This window comes from Ovis aries, chromosome 3 (assembly GCF_016772045.2).
Source record: "Ovis aries strain OAR_USU_Benz2616 breed Rambouillet chromosome 3, ARS-UI_Ramb_v3.0, whole genome shotgun sequence".
Taxonomy (NCBI): domain Eukaryota; kingdom Metazoa; phylum Chordata; class Mammalia; order Artiodactyla; family Bovidae; genus Ovis; species Ovis aries.
In genome coordinates, this window is record NC_056056.1 from 212,589,843 (window position 1) to 212,610,204 (window position 20,362).

The 20,362-nt window shown below is 47.7% G+C and overlaps 1 long non-coding RNA gene and 1 other non-coding gene across 2 annotated transcripts; one reads left to right on the top strand and one right to left on the bottom strand.

Annotated features, from left to right (window-relative positions):
• Positions 1–136: 136 nt before the first annotated feature.
• Positions 137–17,125, top strand: LOC121819223 (uncharacterized). Its single transcript, XR_006059469.2, has 3 exons — positions 137–436; positions 4,678–4,898; positions 16,498–17,125. It is a non-coding gene; the product is annotated as an uncharacterized LOC121819223 (long non-coding RNA).
• On the bottom strand, positions 12,105–12,177 carry TRNAG-CCC (transfer RNA glycine (anticodon CCC)). The gene has a single exon. It is a non-coding gene; the product is annotated as a tRNA-Gly (tRNA).
• Positions 17,126–20,362: the final 3,237 nt, after the last annotated feature.

Consider the following 20,362-nt stretch of genomic DNA (forward strand, 5'->3'; position numbering starts at 1 on the left):
GAAGCCGAGGGTGGGGCGGGGCCTGCCCAGGAATGGCGAAGTCGCGGGGAGGGGCAGGGCCGGCCTAGCGGCGGGGCTGGACAAGGGGGCGGGGCGAGGCGGGGCCGGCCGGAGAACTACAAGGCCGGCGGGGGCCAGAGCCCCGCGCGAGGTGTGGGGGAAGGGACGGAAGCGGGGACCTGGAGCGGACACTACGGGTGGGGCGGCGGCTGGGGAAGGGGTGCGCGAGGCTGAGGGCGGGGTCTGGGGACGGGGACCTCCAGCAACCCCGACCAGATCCCCAGCGTTGGAGCTAGAGGGACCCAGCCGGACAGTGCCGGGCTCGGACTCCCCAGGCCTGGCATCCCGGGCCTGGCCCAGGCTTGGCTGCCGTCCGGGAGACTTCCTCCCTCCCCGCCGCCTGGATTCTTGGATCGGCCGCTCCTCTGGGGCACTGGTACGACCCCTGCCCCTGCCCCATGCATGGGCCACAGTGTAGGGGGAGATGAGGGCCTGGAGGTTCACGCCCCTGTGCCCAGTATGGTCCCAGCTGGGGTCGCAGCCTTGCGGCTGGAGCCGGGCCCTGTGCCCCCGCCGCCACACCTAGGCAGGAGACCACGTCTCTCCAAGAGTCTCTAAGTGTTGGTAAAGGGCACCATGCGCCCTGAGGACCTGACCAGCAGCTGGACAAACTCAGGTTACAAACTCCACCCCAGGGCTTCCTATATGCCTTCCTTCCTGGGCCTGGGCTCTCTTTCAGAGTGACCCCTGAACAGCCCCATTGCTGTCATAGAAATGCATTCTGTGCTTCTCACTTGCACCATCCCCTGCTAAGTATGATTTGAGACAAAGTTTTCTTAACTGACTCATCACCACGGTCTCCTTGGCCTTTCCTAGTTGGACTGGCAGCTAGGAAATCATACACACAATCTTATTTTTGTCTGTTAGATTGAACCCAATAACCCATTGCCTCTGACTCCCCTCTTCCTTTAAACCCTTGTTCAATGCCCCCATAAAGTCTTCCCAGGACCCCCCCTGCCCCACCCCACATCTCTCCAGTCACTAGGACAGCCTTTAGCACATGTAACTACTCCTCCCAGCTTCCAGAAGAGGAAGGTGAGACCAAGAGAGGGAAACGGACTTGCTGTGATGTCTGCTAGATGAGTGATCTTACCGTAAAGACACTGGGAGCTGCCTCGGGTGGTAAGACAGGGCTTTGGAGCCAGACAGCCCTGGAATTGAACCCCAGCCCTGCCTTTCATGGGCTGTGACCACTCTAGGCCTGTTTCCTCACCTGTGAGATAGGGTTTAATAATAACAATCCAGTAATACCAATCCCCAACCAGCAGTGCTGAAGAAGCTGAAGTTGAATTGTTCTATGAAGACCTACAAGACCTTCTAGAACTAACACCCAAAAAAGATGTCCCTTTCATTATAGGGGACTGGAATGCAAAAGTAGGAAGTCAAGAAACACCTGGAGTAACAGGCAAATTTGGCCTTGGAGTACAGAATAAAGCAGAGCAAAGGCTAATAGAGTTTTGCCAAGAGAACACACTGGTCATAGCAAACACCCTCTTCCAACAACACAAGAGAAGACTCTACACATAGACATCACCAGATAGTCAACACTGAAATCAGATTGATTATATTCTTTGCAGCCAAAGATGGAGAAGCTCCATACAGTCAGCAAAAGCAAGACCAGGAGCTGACTGTGTCTCCGATCATGAACTCCTTATTGCAAAATTCTGACTTAAATTGAAGAAAGTAGGGAAAACCACTAGACCATTCAGGTATGACCTAAATCAAATCCCTAACGATTATACAGTGGAAGTGAGAAATAATTTAAGGGACTAGTTCTGATAGAGTGCCTCATGAACTACAGACGGGGGTTTGTGACATTGTACAGGAGACAGGGAGCAAGACCATCCCCAAATAAAAGAAAGGCAAAAAAGCAAAATGGCTGTCTGAGGAGGACTTACAAATAGCTATGAAAAGAAGAGAAGCAAAAAAGCAAAGGAAAAAAGGAAAAATATGCCCATTTGAATGCAGAGTTCCAAAGAATAGCAAGGAGAGATAAGAAAGCCTTCCTTAATGATCAGTACAAAGAAATAGAGGAAAACAATAGAATGGGAAAGTCTAGAGATCTCTTCAAAAACTTAGAGATACCAAGGGAACATTTCATGCAAAGATGTGCACAATAAAGGACAGAAATGGTATGGACCTAACAGAAGCAGAAGATATTAAGAAGTGGCAAGATTACACAGAAGAACTGTACAAAAAAGATTTTCATGACCCAGATAATCACGATGGTGTGCTCACTCACCTAGAGCCAGACATCCTGGAGTGTGAAGTCAAGTGGGCCTTAGGAAGCATCACCACGAACAAAGCTAGTGGAGGTGATGGAATTCCAGTTGAGCTATTTCAAATCCTTAAAGATGATGCTGTGAAAGTGCTGCACTCAATATGCCAGAAGATTTGGAAAACTCAGCAGTGGCCACAGGACTGGAAAAGGTCAGTTTTCATTCTAATCCCTAAAAAGGCAATGCCAAAGAATGCTCAAACTACCACACAATTGCACTCATCTCACACACTAGTAAAGTAATGCTCAAAATTCTCCAAGTCAGGCTTCAACAATACATGAACTGTGAAATTCCAGATGTTCAAGCTGGATTTAGAAAAGGCAGAGGAACCAGGGATCAAATTGCCAACATCCGCTAGATCATCGAAAAAGCAAGAGAGTTCTAGAAAAACATCTATTTCTGCTTTATTGACTATGCCAAAACCTTTGACTGTGTGGATCACAACAAACTGTGGAAAATTCTTCAAGAGATGGGAATACCAGACCACCTGACTTGCCTCTTGAGAAATCTGTATGCATGTCAATAAGCAACAGTTAGAACTGGACATGGAACAACAGACTGGTTCCAAATAGGAAAAGGAGTACGTCAAGTCAGCATATTGTCACCCAGTTTATTTAACTAATATGCAGAGTACATCATGAGAAATGCTGGGCTGGATAAAGCACAAGCTAGAATCAAGATTGCTGGGCGAAGTATCAATAACTTCAGATATGCAGATGACACCACCCTATGGCAGAAAGTGAAGAAGAACTAAAGAGCCTCTTGATGAAAGTGAAAAAGGAGAATGAAAAAGTTGGCTTAAAGCACAACATTCAAAAAACTAAGATCATGGCATCTGGTCCCATCACTTCGTGGCAAATAGATGGGGAAAGAGTGGAAACAATGGCTGACTTTATTTATTTATTTATTTAGGCTCCAAAATCACTGCAGATGGTGACTACAGCCATGAAATTAAAAGACGCTTGTTCCTTGGAAGAAAAGCTATGACCAACCTAGACAGCATTTTAAAAAGCAAAGACTTTTGCTGACAAAGGTCCTTCTAGTCAAAGCTGTTGTTTTTCCAGTAGTCATGTATGGATGTGAGAGTTTGACTATAAAGAAAGCTGAATGCTGAAGAATTGATGGTTTTGAACTGTGGTGTTGGAGAAGACTCTTGAGAGTCCCTTGGACTTCAAGGAGCTCCAACTAGTCCAACCTAAAGGAAATCAGTCCTGAATATTCATTGGAAGGACTTATGTTGAAGATGAAACTCCAATACTTTGGCCACCTGATGTGAAGAGCTGACTAATTTAAAAAGACCCTGATGCTGAGAAGGACTGAAGGCTGGAGGAGAAGGAGACAACAGAGGATGGGATGGTTAGATGGCATCACTGACTTAATGGGCATGAGTTTGAGTAAATTCCAGGAGTTGGTGATAAACAGGGAGGCCTGGCCTGCTGCAGTCCATGACGTCTCAAAGAGTCGGACATGACTGAGCGACTGAACTGAAATACCAGTCCCATGGGGTTGATGAGATGACCAAGATGGTTGAAGAAAAAGTATAACATTTGAGTCATGGTGAGTGGGAACACTGGCTTTCCCCTGCCCTTTAATGGAAGATAAGCAAATCTGAACTAGGATGATGGAGACTAGGGATCAGAAGAAACCTTAGAAGAATCCCCTCAATAGAGTCACAGAGGTAGAAATCAAATTTATGGTTACCAAAGGAAAAACAAAGGGGATAAACTGGGAGACTGGGATTGACATACAACTGTATACAAAATAGATAAGGACCTACTGTATACCACAGGGGGCTTCCCTGGTAGCTCATCTGGTAAAGAATCCGCCCGCAATGCAGGAGACCCTGGTTAGATTCTTGAGTGGGGAATCTCTCCCCTGGAGAAGGGATAAGCTACCCACTCCAGTATTCTTGGGCTCCCCTGGTGGCTCAGATGGGAAACATTTCCCCTGCAATGCGGGAGACCTGGGTTCAATCCCTGGGTTGGGAAGATCCCCTCGAGGAGGTCATGGCAACCCACTCTAGTATTCTTGCCTGGAGAATCCCCATGGACAGAGGTGCCTGGCGTGCTGCAGTCCATGGGCTCGCATCAGACTTGGACACGACAGAGCGACTAAGCACAGCACAGACAGTACAGCACCGGGAACTCGACTCAGTACTCTGTAGTGACCTATATGGGAATAAAATCTGAAAAAGAGTGGGTATGTGTGTATGTATAACTGAGTCACTCTGCTGTACACCTGAGACTAAGGCAACATTGTAAGTCAACTATGATTCAATTAAAAATTTTAAAATAACATGGAAAGTGGCCACTTACTCCCTCTCTTTCTACACATCCAGAGATGGAGGACTCATGCTTCTGAAGGGGTTTCCAGCTGGAAGAGAAGCCGTAGAGGATACAGCAGAGAGGAGGCCTTGATGCCTGGAGGTCTGTGGGGCAGACACATGCCCACCACGTCCACCAGGGACAAAACTCAAGCAGATGACCTGACAAGCAGGCAAGATCTCTTAAGGCAAGAAGACAACACCTGCCGGAATTAAGACACACCCTAAAGCACAAGGTCAGTTTATTGTTCTGGGATCTTAAGGTATGTCAGGGAATTTCTGTCTGGGGATTCTGAAAATACTGAGGAAAAACCTCCATGGATGGGGTGCTCATGTTTAGATTCTTGGGAAACGCCCAGTGTACTTCTCTTGTCCTGGCATCATTACTAATGGTCCCCTTCTTAAAATATCTTCCATTTGGACAATAAAGTACTTGTCACATTAACTCTGAACAAAGGCAGAAGTCCAAAGAACCTCTTCCAGGCCTGGACACTAGCAATTCTGCTGGAATTTCTGGATCCCCAGAGACTTCAAGAGATAGTGTGCTGGTTTATCCCCTTGAAATCACCGAATCCAATCGAAAATGAGAATAAGCAAAAAGTCAAGCTAAGGGACGGGCAGGGCCTGCTGAATTGCGACACCTAGTGGGGAGAGTTCACAGTGCTGGAGGCCAGGTTAAAGGGACATCCCAGGACTGGCCATTGGTTATTTCAAGTCAGCTGGTAAAGCAAAGAACAACAGCTAACATTTACCAAGCACTATATTTTCCAATAGTCATGTACGGATGTGAGAGCTGGACCATAAAGAAAGCTCAGAAAAGTTAGGTAACATCCTCCAGGTCATTTAGCTAGTGAATGGGCACCTCACTGCCTCTTGGTCCAGTCTCCATCAGCTAGAGGACGAAGCTCCTTCAGAGGTATCTCCCATCTAAGATGATTTCAACTAACCCTCTGACATGGAGATGATGTAAAGGAACGGTGAGAGGCAGAGTGTGTACCAGGAGGTCTGTTTCCACATCTAACAGAAAAGAGTGGTTGTTTCTGTACCAATTAGGGATTAAATTTGGGGCATTAAACCAGACAATGAGGAAATCTATAAACCATCTGTTCAAGCCACAGTGGAGCTGTTCATTTAAATAAACACTCTCCAGCAGGAAAAATGAAACAGCTCCTCCCCTCCCCATCCCCTTCAACAATATTTGCTCGTGGAATTTGAAGAGTGGTCACTGCAGCTTGCCAGCTGCCCCCAGGGGACCCAGACCCAGACGTCCCACCAGTCTCACTGCAAGAAAGGCCAAAGTGACCGAAGACTTTCTCCTGCTTCCTTTACACATTCTCCCTTCTAAGGAAGGCAGATCATCCCCAGGACCTCTCTCTCCTTCAACTTCTTTCTCTTCCAAAGTTAAAAAGTGAGGCAGGTGAAGCAGGGCCAAGGGACCATAGACCGTGGGAAGTCTTGTTAGAAGTCTTTGTTAGAAGATTGCCAGGCGACATTTGGGACATGCTTATCGTCAGTTCAGTTCAGTTCAGTTCATTTCAGTCGCTCAGTCGTGTCCGATTCCTTGTGACCCCATGAACCACAGCACGCCAGGCCTCCCTATCTATCACCAACTCCTGGAGTCCACTCAAACCCACGTCCATTGAGTCAGTGATGCCATCCAACCATCTCATCCTCTGTCGTCCCCTTCTCCTCCTGCCCTCAATCTTTCCCAGCATCAGGGTCTTTTCAAATGAGTCAGCACTTCGCATCAGGTAGCCAAAGTATTGGAGTTTCAGCTTCAACATCAGTCCTTCTAATGAACACCCAGGACTGATCTCCTTTAGGATGGACTGGTTGGATCTCCTTGCAGTCCAAGGGACTCTCAAGAGTCTTCCCCAACACCACAGTTCAAAAGCATCAATTCTTCGGTGCTCAGCATTTCTTTACTGTCCAACTCTCACATTCATACATGACTACTGGAAAACCATAGCCTTGACTAGATGGACCTTTGCTGCCAAAGTAACGTCTCTGCTTTTTAAAATGCTGTCTCGGTTGGTCATAACTTTCCTTCCAAGGAGTAAGCGTCTTTTAATTTCATGGCTCCAATCACCATCTGCAGTGATTTAGAAAGCATTAATTGCTTATCTGAAATTTGCTGTTTATATACGTGTCCTGTATTTTTAACTGCTAAATCTGGCAACTTTACTTTGCAATTGTCACTGAAACAGCTGGGAAACATAGACAGTCAGAGTTCTGCAAACTTCTTCTGTAAAGGGCCAGATGCTAAGTATTTTAGGCTTCGAAGACCTTACTGTCTCCATCACAGTCACTCACCTCTGCCACTGTAGTACATAACTCGGCCACAAACAACGCAGAATGAGTGAGCATGACTGTGTCCCAGTAAAGCTTTATTTACAAAAATAGACATCAGGCCATGGTTTGCCAGTTCTTGGACTGTTAGATCCTTCAGACTTCGGGCTATCTTCACAGGTGTGGTAGAGGCAAGAGTGGCTTAGATCTGAGTTCTGAAGCGTGGAAAAAGTGAAAGAGCATGATCAAAAATCACTGAGCATAATGCATACGAGCAGTTCAGGGTGGGTGTGCACACAGGCACATGTGGCCCTTCGGAAAGCAGGCACTTCTAGAGCAGGGGTGGTCTGGAGCTGCTGAGGTTTTACAAAGTCTCTGCCAGCCCCCGTGTGAAGAAGTACAGGTTCTCTGCTGGAATTCCTGACAGTCAGCATGCGCTCTGTGAAGACAGAAATGCGCAGGCAACATCGTGAGATCAGACAGAAGGCACAGACAGCAAGGAAAGCAGGCCAGCCCAGGAGGAGGCCTTCAGGTGAGCTCAAGCTGTTGGCACTTGTCTGCCTGAGCCTGCGTGCCGCAATGAAAATCAAAGGTCCTGCATGCCACAACTGAAACCGGCACAGCCAAATAAATATTAAATGAGAAAGAGCCAGGTATGGCTGAGTCCCTTTGCTGTTCGCCTGAAACTATCACAACATTGTTAATTGGTTATACCCCAATACAAAATAAAAAGCTTTACGTTTAGGGAAAAAATAAACCACAGCCCTGGGACACCCTAAGCGCTCCAGTGGTTAAGACTTTACCTTCCAATGCAGGGGGTGTGGGTTTGATCCCTGGTTGGGGAACTAAGATCCCCCATGCCTCTTCACCAAAAAACCAAAACATAATAACAGAAGCAATATTGTAACACGTTCAATAAAAGACACACACAAAAATTTTTTTTAAGGAATCAGGTCTTAATTGACCAACTCTCCCACAGATAAGAGACTTCCCTAGTCGCTCAGACAGTAAGGAATCTGCCTGCAATGCAGAAGACCCAGGTTGGGAATCCCTGAGTTGGGAAAATCCCCTGGAGAAGGGAATGGCAACACACTCCACTATTCTTGCCTGGAGACTTCTACGGACAGAGGAGCCTTGTGGGCTACAGTCCATGGGGTCACAAAAGAGTCAGACATGACTGATAGACCCACAGATAATATCCATACATGCTGGAGAACATACAAAAATACAAAACCAGAAAAAACAAGCAAACAAAAAACAACGAAACCAAAACAAACAAAAAACCTCCCAAAATCCAACTGCCTACGGGCTATGAAAACTGAACCCAAGCACAGAGACTTTGGAGAGGATTCAAAATGTGTGCAAAGCAACTGGCATTGGATGATTTCCCATTTTTTAGAAAATGTCCCCCGCATTGGCCAGCCACAGTGCAGCATGAGATGGGTGAAATGCAACAGAAAACCCGCTGTCTTTCTGGCAGGAGGACCAGAGCCTGGAGCCCAGAGCAATTAAGCTTGCTGAAGAGGTGGGGGGGCGTGAATCTTGGAAAGGAGAGAACCCGAGAAGAGGAACCCTGAATTCCCTGTATAGCAAACTCTGCCCAAGTCTCCAGTTGAGACGCCTGAACCACATCTGAGCAGGGAAAACAGCAGCTATCCCTGCAAAGATAAAAGAACCAAACTGAGCCTTGAGCAGTTGCCAGCTGCAAGGAAGACAGTGTGTGTAGTTTGACGTTAACCAAGTTAATTACCTACTCAAGGGAAATATCAGCAATTTCCTGAGGGATAAAGTAGAATTCAGGGTCTCTTCAATACAATCTTCAAAATATTCAGGGTATAACCTAAAATTCTCAGTGTACAAAGAACCAGGAAAACATGACCCATTCTCAAGAGGAAAACAAAACAGAGGCCAATCTCAAGATGATTGAGATGCTGGAATTATCAGACAAGGACATTTAAAGCAACTCTTATAACTGTATTCAAGGATATAAAGAAAAAATACATTTATAATAAAAGAACAGGTAGGAAACCACAGCAGGAAAAAAAAAAAGAAAATATAAAAGAGAACCAAATGGAAATTTTAGAACTAAATATCTGGAATAAAAATAATTCAGGGTGTGGGCTTAATGGTCAAATGAAGATCCAGGGGAAGAGAACATGAACTTGAAGAAAATAATAGAAAATAATGAATGGGAAAGAAAGAAAATAGATCAGAAAGGAAAAAGATGACAAAGTGTCAGGGACCTGTGGAATAATATCGAAATGTCTAATATATAGGTAATTAGAGTCCCAGAAGGAGAAGAAAGGGAAAATGGGACAGAAAATATGTATACATGTATATTTAAAAGTTTGTGGGAAGAGATTTCCCTGGTGGGTCAGTGGTTAAGAACCCACCTTCCAGACTTCCCTGGTGGCGCAGTGGATAAGAATCCATCCGCCAATACAGGGGACATGGGTTTGATTCCTGGTCCAAGAAGACTCCACATGCCTCAGGGCAATAAAGTGTGTGTGCCACAACTGCTAAGCCCACCCCCCTGGAGCCTGTGCCCCACCACAATGAGAAGGCCACGCACTGCAGTGAAGAGTAGCCCTCACTTGCTGTAACTAGAGAAAGCCCACGCTCAGCAGTGAAGACCCAGCATAACCAAAACAAAATAAAATCTGCCTTCCAACAGACGTTGATAAAGAATCCGCCTGCAATGCAGGAGACCCCGGTTCGATTCCTGGGTAGGGAAGATCCGCTGGAAGAAGGGATAGGCTACCACTCCGGTATTCTTGGGCTTCTCTTGTGGCTCAGCTGGTAAAGAATCCGCCTGAATGCAGGAGACCTGGGTTCGATCCTTGGGTTGGGAAGATCCCCTGGAGAAGGGAAAGGCTACCCATTCCAATACTCTGGCCTGGAGAATCCCATGGACTATATGGGGTCACAAAGAGTCGGACACGACTGAGCGACTTTCACTTTCCAACAGAGGAGACATGGCTTTGATCCCCTTGCGGGGGAACTAAGACCCCACGTGCAACTAAGCCTGTGTGCTGTGACAAAGATCTGAGACCTGACGCAACCAAATAACTAAAAAATGAAAGAAAAACAAAAGCTCCTGGGAGGCTCCTGTTGAGAGAAACAAGTTGCGTACATGGGGAAGACAAGCAACCACAAACTGTGGAAGTTTTCATAGAAGGAGGACAGGGATGACAGAAGTAAAGTGTAGAGATTTGGCTAACGCAGGAAAGATGCCAGTCTTTGTACTGGGAGCAGGACGGGGAGAGGAGGGACGGGCAAGGAGAGGTGGATTTCTGCTCTTCGTGGGGATGCTACAGTCGGGACGTCACCAGACAGCAAAACGACGGAAGATCGAGGTCAGGCTGTCACCAGGACTGTCAGAAACACGCACCTCCAGCCTGATAAGGACGGCAGACAGCAAGTGAGAGGCCTAGAGGGCGGGTAGTGTGAGGGTGAGAGCTGCGGTGCCGACGGGGGCGGGGGGGGGGGCGGTCCAGTGGGAGCAACCGAGCAGACAGCAGGAAAGACAGGAGGGAGGCTGGCTTTGGGGTTCGGAGCAGAACAGTCTCCTGTGATGCCAGACCCAGCAGGGCTCAGCAGGGCTCCCTGCTGAGGATATCACAGGCGGCGAACGGGGTACTGGCCAGGTTGTGCTCACTCGGGCTGTGGTCAGAATTCACTCGCTCACGGGCCCTGGATGATGGCTGGCTCCTTCTGGAGGCTGCCCCAGCGCCTGGGGCCCGGCACAGCCACCTGCTTCATGGCACCAGCAGTCTCTGGACTACATCTGTTAGTGACATGGAGTCTGTATAACATAATCACAGTTCGACATCCCATCGCCTTTGCCACGGTCTCTTCATTAGCAACACGTCGCAGATACACATGCTCAAGAGGACAGCATCTCAGAGACGGGTGAACACCAGGAGTCAGGGAGCTGGGCTGGGAGGTGCGCCGTGGTCTCTGTCCTCCACAGAAAGCAAGCAGACATGGGGATTTGCTGGTCACTGCAGGGCCGCATGCTGGGAAGAGGTGCGAGCTGGGTCAGGGCAAGGGCCTGGCGAGGGATGGGTGGGCTTGGGGAGAGGGTCTTAGACGCTGATGGAGACTGAGTTCTCTGCCTTTCATGTGACATAGACTATGAAAAAGCAATCTGCTTACCTATGGTAATATGCTGTGTCAAATAGGTTAACTTTGTTCAGTATATATTGATTTTACTTCCTCCCAAAGGATGGCCTCTTTAAAGAGCAGGTGGTTGAGCACAGACACCAAGACAGCCTGAGAGGAGTCCCGGAGAGGACAGGGAGAAAGAAAATGACAGGCGTTCCCAGCAGAAGAGGCAGAGGAGAGCCAGGAGGCGAAGGAGAGAGTCGAAGCCGATGCTCTCAAATTAGAACTCAGACTAGTGAGCTCAGTGAGGATGAGAGATGAAATTGTGTGACTGTCAATAAAATGATCAGAGGACGATGGCTGATAAGACCCGAGGATCAAAAAAGTGACGAGGGCACACTTGAAGCCCTGGCCGGGACAGCCACGATCCAAGTTGATATACATCCATGTGTGACATTTAAAAATTCATTATAATTAAAATATGCATTGAAGGAAAGTGTTAGTCACTCAGTCATGTCTGACTCTTTGCAACCCCTTGGACTCTAGCCCACCAGGCTCCTCTGTTCATGGAATTCTCCAGGCAAGAGTACTGGAGTAGTTAACTGCTGCTGCTTGGGCATCCCTGGTGGCTCAGATGGTAAAGAATCCACCTGCAATGAGGGAGACATGGGTTCGAACCCCAGATTGGAGAGATCCCCTGGAGGACGGCATGGCAACCCACTTCAGTATGTCCATGGAATTCTCCAGGCAAGAGTACTGAAGTAGGTAGCTACTCCATTCTCCAGGGATCTTCCTGACCTAGGGATCAAACCTGGGTCTCCTGCATTGCAGGCAGATTCTTTACTGCCTGAGCCACAAGGGAAGCTCAAAATATGTACAGCATGATGATAAAAAGAAGCAGCAGCTGGTAGCTAAAAGCTAGTCATTTAGAGGGGCAATCAAATGAGAAGCTCTTATAATATATTTTCTTTTTATTAGTTCTTTTTTTAAATTTATTTTTATTTATTTGGCTGAGCTGGGTCTTAGTCACTGCATGTGAGATTTAGTTCCCTGACCAGGGATTGAACCTGGGTCCCCTGCATTGGGAGCACAGAGTCTTAGCCACTGGACCACCAGGGATGTCCCCAGCAGAGTATATTTTCTAAAGGATGGAGCAGGATTGGAGTTAACTGGACACGTCCACGTGAGCTCATGTTCCAGCTCTCTCACTGGAGTGGACAGGAGTGGACATTCCTTCCTGCCCTCAGTGCCCATGGAGACAATGTGATTTGCGCCACGAGGGCCCAGGTGTTTGTCACTAATAACACTCACCGTTTAAAAAAGCAGGGCTCCCTGGAGAATGGCTGGGTCCACATCTCAGTGCAGAGAAGTGCCAGCAGACCTGTCTGCTAGCTGAGGCCAGAGCTTGCTAATCCAGAGGACTCAAAAGGTGGTGTTGAAAGGAGAAGGGACACAGCAAAACAAACCAAAGCTGGCGATCTGAGTTATCAGAAAGGAATCAAAACTTGTGAAAAGCCTGAGTCCCTAATAACACTGAATACCAGTTAGACTTAAAAAAAGGTGCATGGGAGCTCTCAAAAATGTCAGCTATTCCAGCAATGTGCATGCCACAGCCAAGTGTGGGTTGATAATTAAGCTGTGAATTTCTGGTGCTTTTATCCAGGCAGTGAGATACCTAGGGATGAAAGAGGCCCTGAGGTGTCTTTTTTTTTTTTTTTTTTGGTGAGGGTTTTGGGAATTTTGTTATTGTGGCAGGCAAAATTTGACCCCAAGAAGTCACTCCCCACAGATAATTGCCAGACTGGGTGACATCTAGGCTCTATCCCCAGCCTCCTGCAATCTCTGAATCTGTAACAGTACGGTAGCTTCAAATACAAAGCTTATAACCCCAAAGTGTAAGGATCCTCAAGTCCTAAATCTTCACTGTAGTCATCTCAGCCCACCCGTGAGGCTGATTCTGCTTGCTTTGTTTGGACAGAGGCTTGAAAATAAATGTAAATATGATAAATGACACAAACATGTATCGATACTTGAATTTTGTGATAGGTTTAAGGATATCTGTAGCAGTAATTATTATAACCGGAGAAGGAAATGGCAACCCACTCCAGTAGTCTTGCCTGCAAACTCCCATGGGTGGAAGAGCATGGTGGGCTACAGTCCATGTGATCGCAGAGTCAGACGTGACTGAGCGACTTCACTTCTTCACTTCAAATGTTATAATCATTAGGGTAATTTATATTTTCTCTTGGTTTGGGGATAATTTTAAAAACATGACCTTTGTTGTTGTTGGTCAAGCCAAGTGGCTTGCAGGATCTTAGTTCCCCAACCAGGGACTGAACCTGCGCCCTCAGCAACGAAAGCTCAGAATCTTAACTACTGGACCACCAGGGAATTCCCTAAAAATATAATAACTCAAATTTTAACTTTAATTAATAAATAGCTTAAATTTTACATCCTCTTGAAAAAGTCACATAACATGAAATTAACCATTTTTAAATGAACAATTTTTATCTGCTTTTTTAAGTTGTTGGAAAAGTATAAAAGTATGTGATATATTAGACTTATGATGTTAATTTAATACTAAGGTGGCTGAACGGTGAAGGTTAAATGTTTCAATAAGTCTGCTTAGATCTCTAAATTGAAACTTACTATGTTTCATGAATAGTGTGTGTTCCTAGCATTACATTCCAAGTGTCTAAGATTTTGTTAGATTTGTTTAAGTATGGCTTGTTAGATATTTGAAGTGCTTAATTATAGTTTTGTCTAAGCTAATTTAACCAAGTTTGTAAGTGATAGTAAATGTTTAGAGAATTTGTAAGCAAATTAAACATTAATCAAAAAGAAAAAGAGATTTAACATAAAATACTAGCTTTCTGAACAAAATAGCAGGATTTGTAAGTTGAACTTAATAAAATCAGGCTTTAAAATTTACAGCTTTAATCAACTGAAAAAAAATTAAAATATACAAATAACTTGAAGTATTCTTTCCCATGCACGAAAGTTTCCCCTCAGGCATTAAAAACTCAATTAATAGTGACTTAGCAGTTTATAAATTAATACAGTGGTATAGAATGATATTGTTGAAATTTTTGACCGCTTAAAATATTACAAGTCAAATTAAAAGGAAGCATCCTTTTTTGAATTTGTTAACTTTTTAAGTTCTATTTTTATTGATACTATTTTATTTATAGTAACTAAACCAAACAGTGATGAGGGGGACTTCCCTGGTAGTGCAGCGTGCTTCCAGTGCAGGGGGCCTGGGTTCAATCTGGTGGGGAACTAAGACCCCACATGCCATGCGGTGTGGCCAAAAAATTAAAAATAAATAAATAATGGCAATGCCTTAACTGACTTGATTAAAAATCCAGACCCTTCTCTGCTACATATTAAAGATGGCCACTAATTCTTCAAAAGCAAAACAAAGAAACAGAAAAACCAGTGATGAGTGTGTTGATCAAATGCACACCTTTCCCAGGGGAGGAAGTCCATCGCGTGCTCTGCCTCCAAGGAGGAGGCGTGATCATTGACGAGTCGCGGGTGGGGGGCAGGGCTTTTCTCTGCACCTGGTTAGAAAGCCTAGCCTGTTGCTTCTCAGATTGCACTGTGTGTAGGAATCACCTGCAGATTTTGATCCCGGGAGGGTGGGGTGAAAGTATATGGGTTCTGAGCCCCAAGTGCCTGCTCTGCCCACGTGAGCACACACGGATGTGGCTCTTCTCAGGGGTCCCATTTACCAAGGGCCGGAGCTGCCCCCTCAGCCAGATCGGCCACGTCTGTGTCTCTGTGGCTGGAACAAGCCATCTTGCCGTCACACTACAGCGGGACTTGGGGGGTCACTGTCTCCTCTAAGGAGGCATTGAAGCAAATGCTCTCTGTTGCCCTTGACTCACTTCCTCCATCACAGAGACCAGATCCAAGATTCTCTGGGTACAGCCATGGGAAGGATAAACAGAACAGGAAGGCGGCCCAGTTTTGCTCGTTTGTTGTGTGATCCCCTGCTAGCGTATAAGCTCTCCCAGGACCTGGACTTTGATTCTATTCACCGCTGCATCCCAGGAGCAGACACGGGAACCGTGCCAGACACATCCCAGGTGCTCAGCAATTGTTTAACGAGATAAACTCGGCCTATTTGGGCTGTAGGCTTTCAGGCCAGCCCTTCTAGAATTTGACATTGGGGTCCAAGTCTCCGCTGGTAAAGACAATGGTAAGTGCCTTGCCTAGCCTCAGTTGTGCATCTCTCTCTCTCTCGAGGGAGAAGAACTATGATCAAGAGTAGATCTGGGTCTTCTTAGGCCCCTGGCTAAAATGACAGCTGAAGACCACTTCCATCTCAGAGCCCAGGCCAGAGGAGGGTGGTCCTCACTCAAGGCCGAGGGAGGACACACACCAGAGGCAGAAATAGAGCAGACGGCAATCGAGAAAACCAAGGCCCCCAAAGCTGCAAGGGGAATGCGATGAGTTGCCAAACCCAAGGGAGCAGAAGCAAATATCAAAGCCAGGGACCACGGCCAGGAATCCAAGACCCAGGGAGATGAAGGGGAAGAGCAAGTGGGCCTGCAGCAAGTGGGGAGGAGCCGGGCCGTTCCCCGGAGCAGGCATGTGAGGCTTGCTTTAATGTGCCTCCAGGAGCGAGGCCAGGGCAGTCTGTCAAGATTAAAGGGGGCCTGGGTGGGATAGACAGAACGGCGTTCCCTGGGGGCTCCTGGTTTTCTAGAGCTAAAGCTGGGAATTGGGGGAGTGGGCTGTGTATGGTTTCTCAAGTCCCAAGGCTGCTTTGAATTGCAGCTTGCACTTCCCGACTTTGGAACCTCTAGCAGTCACCGAAAAGTCTTCTCACCTTCACTTGCTGTTTGTTTTTGTGAGGAGCCAAGCTCTGTCTGACTGTCCATGACATCTATGGACTGCAGCATGCTAGGCTTCCCTGTCCTTCACTGTCTCCCAGAGTTTGCTCAAACTCATTGAATCAGTGATGCCATCCAACCATCTCATCCTCTGCCACCCTTTGCTGTTAGGAAGGTGCAAACTCATAATCAGTTTAAAGTCTGTTTCTCCCCGACAATCTCCAAGTGATATAGGCATATACAGCCTCCACAAAGTGTCTACATCAGGATCAGTGGGGGATTCAGAGAAAGAAACTGGAAAGAAGTCGGCCAAGTAGTGACTGGAGAGGAAAAGCGGAAGGAGAGAATCGTGCCAAGCTTCAGAAGTGCTGGGCTCGCCTTTGGGAGGGAGTCTGCAGAGAGAAGCAGATCCCCTTTGATATCAAGAAAACATTCCCCCACCCGCCCATCACAGGATGCTCAGCAGGCTCTTGCTCTGAACATCTCATTGCTACCCAATTACTTCCAAAATGGGACTGCTCGCCCGCCAGCTGGCATGCACATTTCCCTCCAGTGTTTGTGGTTGTCTGATCTTTACTTCTCTAATTATCCTCTACAGTCTCCACCCCTGTGCAAATAGGAGCATTTTCCAGAGAGATGAGAAAGCTTCCATCGTCAATGACTGCCAGTGACTCTCAGGGTCTCTGGGGCCAGCTCCCAGCTCTCTGCCCAGCACCAGCATCTGGAACAAAACCTCCTACACGTTCCTAACCTGTTCCCCACTACAGTCACCAGGTGAGGAGCCAGAGGATCCAGGTGGAAGCACAAGATCTGTGACGCAGTAACCGGGTGCCACGAGTGAGCGATTCCTCTGAGCCTCGGTTTCTTCTATGAAGAAAGTGTCTACAGCATCACTACAGAGCAGCTGCGAAACCAAGCAAGACAGTGTGTTTAAAAGTGGTCTGTAGGCGCTTCCCCGGTGGTCTGGTAGTTAAGAATCCGCCTGCCAGTGCAGGGGACTCAGGTTCAATCCTGGAAGATTTCACATGCCGAGGAGCAACTCCCCGCAACAACTGAGCCCACGTGCCTACTGCCTGTGTTCCACAACAAGGGAAGCCCACGTGTGATAACAAAGAGTAGCCCCTGCTCGCCACAGCTAGAGAGAGCCCTCAAGCAGTAACAAAGACCCATCACAGCCAAAAATAAATAAACAAACCTTAAGAAAAAAGTGCTCTGTAAACTGAAAAGTACTACAGAGTCAGGAGTGGGATTATTACTGTTGTTGTTATAGCCATTCATGCTTCAAACGTTATGCCATGATGCATGAGTTAGAAATATGTTTGGCTGCAAATTACAAAAAAACAAAAGTGACTTAAAGAAGATAGCTTATTTCTCTCTCATATAAAATCAGTCCAAAGCTGTAATGGTGCTTCATGGAACCAAAGATCTGAGATCCTTTTACCTTATTGGTTTACCACTGGTAACTTCTATTCCTAAGGTTATTTCCTAGTACAAAATAGCAGCAGGAAATCCAGCCATTACATCACAATCCAGTCAACTGAAAAGAAGGAGAGGTGAAGAAGAGCATGCCCTCTTTCTTTTTATTTATTTATTTGACTTCCCCATTTCTTAGTTGCAGCATGTGGGATCTAGTTCCCTGACGAGGGATCTAACTCAGGTCCCCTGCATTGAGCATGGATTGTTAGCCACTGGATCATCAGGGAAGTCTCCTTCTTTCTATTAGGACACTTATGAAAACTGCAGCTCTATTTGCCTCCATTGGTCAAACTTACACAGCCTCATCTAGTGGCAAGAGAGACTAAGGAATATGGTTTTTATCCTGAGGGCCATGTGCCCAGCTAAAAATGGGGGATTTTATTATTCAGGAAGAACGGAAAGCAGAGCATCTCTGCCCCAAATGATTGTTTCTCTCTCCTCACTTTAATATACATGTCAGTGCACAGCTCCCCTAGAAATGCTTTCTTTTCTTTACGACTGAGAAGAAAACCACTATTTCCTGCTTTCCTCCCCCCTCTCCTCTGCCCTTCAATGTTGGAATGACTCAGGGCAGTCCTGGCGACACCTCCTCTTCTCCAGCCATCTTCTCCTAAGTAATCTCATCTAGTCTTAAGGGCTTAAATACCAACCCAGGCGCCAGTGAAACCGCTCCCCTTCATTCCAGAATCGCAAGGGCAGCTGCTATGGATGCCTCCACTGGGAGGTCTAACAGGATCTCAACTCAGCTCCGATCTCCACCCGCATATTTGCTCCTCCTTGAGTCTCTCCCATCACTCTAAGTATGTGACTTGAGCCAGGAACCTTGGAGTTAACCTTGCTTCCTCACTTTCCTGCCCGCCCTGGACCCAAGCCTCAGGAAATCAAAGTGATGGTCTTCAAACACATCTCAAGGTCATTGGCTTTCTTTCCTCTCCACCACTAACCCACATCCAGAGCACTCTCTCCCCTCGACTCTGCAGCCACCTCCTAATGGGGTCTCCCTGCTGCCTCCCACCCCTGCCCTCCACTTATGTATCCTCACCTGACAGCCAGGTTGACATTTCAAATAAGTGACTCGGCACAAAGGTGGCAGATTCCACACATCCATTTTTGTTTTCTCTTGAAATCCTTATAAGATGGCTGCATAGGGATTTTTTTTTTTTTTTAAGATATAAACCTCAACAAGATCAGGAAGGTGGGGAAAAAGTTCAGGAGCTGAAAAAAAGAAGAATGGGTGCTGACTGACTTAGCAGACCAAGAGAGCAGAACCCTAACCTGGAGGAAGCCAGAAAGGAGCATGGTTTCTACCACTGATCCAACTCGCCAACAGTCAAGACCCAATGGCTCTGGGGGTCTCTGCAAGTGGAGGTGGAGGTGGAGTTGGCGGCGGGGGGTGGGGGGCTGCTCCAAGTCAGTTCTGGAAGAGATAAATGGCCCAGAGCCCCTCCTAACTCCTTGTAGCTCCCCCTCCCAGCCCCGGCAGAACTCTGAGCTCTTCCCCACGGGCTGAGGGACACCAGGTCCAAGCGAGCAGAAGAGGCTCGTGCAGAACAGGGGGTCCGTGGGCAACACTGGGGCACCCTTCTCCCACTTGGTTCACAAGATGCTGGCGGCCGGATGGTTCTCCATGGCAGGAAATTGGGGGAGCCCTTTCCACGGAACCAGATGCAGCCAGGAAGCAATGCCCTAAAGCAGTCTGCGCCCTAACACAAGAACCCCACCGGATGGTCACAGACGAACCAATCCCCCACTCACAGCTGCCCACCTGCTCAGAGTCTCCCACGGGCATGTGGGACCCTCTTAAGCAGAGGTGGACAACCAACAGATGACTGGGTGGATGATCAAGGATGACTAGGAGTCTGAACAAAAGCTCCAGTGCAAACAGCAAAGTCTTAAACAGATCCGGAGGAAACAGGTCAGGTTGGGATGGGACCCATACCCCTGAAACCATCGCTGCCCTCACTCAGGCCAACCAGTGATGACGTGGCCCCCTGAGAGAGGGGCAGGATGTCACCTTGCCCGTCTTCCCTCCTCAGCACCCTCTCAGTGGGTCTCACTTCCCGGATCGTCATGTGGCCGCTCTTGCTGTCCCGTGGACAGGCCCTCATTGGCCCCTGCTCTGAGGGAGGCCCTTGGTCACTCTCTGACTCAGGAGTTGGGAGCAGCTCCTGGAAAGGGCCACTGTGAGCCAAGCCACCAGAGCCCAGTGCAATGACCCCCAGTTTACCGACCCTGGACTTGAACTGCAGACCATTGTCACAGGCCATGTGCTAGTGTCCCTTGGATTTCTTTTTAGCCATTTAAAAACAGAAAAACCGTACTGTCACCAAACTGTCCAGTTAAATATGGTTACAACAGGGTGCTTTATGTTATGTGACATTTACTACAATAGAAAAAAAGGTTTAATAATAAAAAATCAAAACCTTTCTTAGCTTCCAGGCTCTACAAAGGCAGGCGGTGGACCGGAAATGGCCAAACCATGTTCTGAGACACCCCCCGACACACCCACCACCAGTGACCTGGCTCCCCAGGGAGGAAGGGCCCCTGGGAGGGGTGGGGGTGACACCTAGGTCCCGGGTCCCAGGGAGCAGCTCAGGGTGAACTGAAGTGTGTCTGGGCCCCTCAGTCCACTATCACCTACAGTTCTGATTTGGGGGGACCAGCCAGCCCCATGGGCCTGCTCACTCCCAGGTCAAGGCTAACGTCATGTCCCCAGAAGGCCAACTTAGGGACTGCACCCCTAAGGATGCCCGGCCTGAACCTCTGGCTTTGACCACTCTCTGAATGCAGGGGGCGTTAAGTCTGTTTGCTGTTTACTGAGTACCTAACGCTATGCATCTAGAACCACGGTGCACGCAGAGCCCGGGGCCTCGAAGGAGGAGGGGCGGGGGTGGCTGGCCCGGGTGGCGGCCGAGGCTCGTTCTCCCTGACGGCCCGGCCAGCTGGACCTGCTGCTCTGTGTTCCATCCACAGGGACCCCTTCGTTT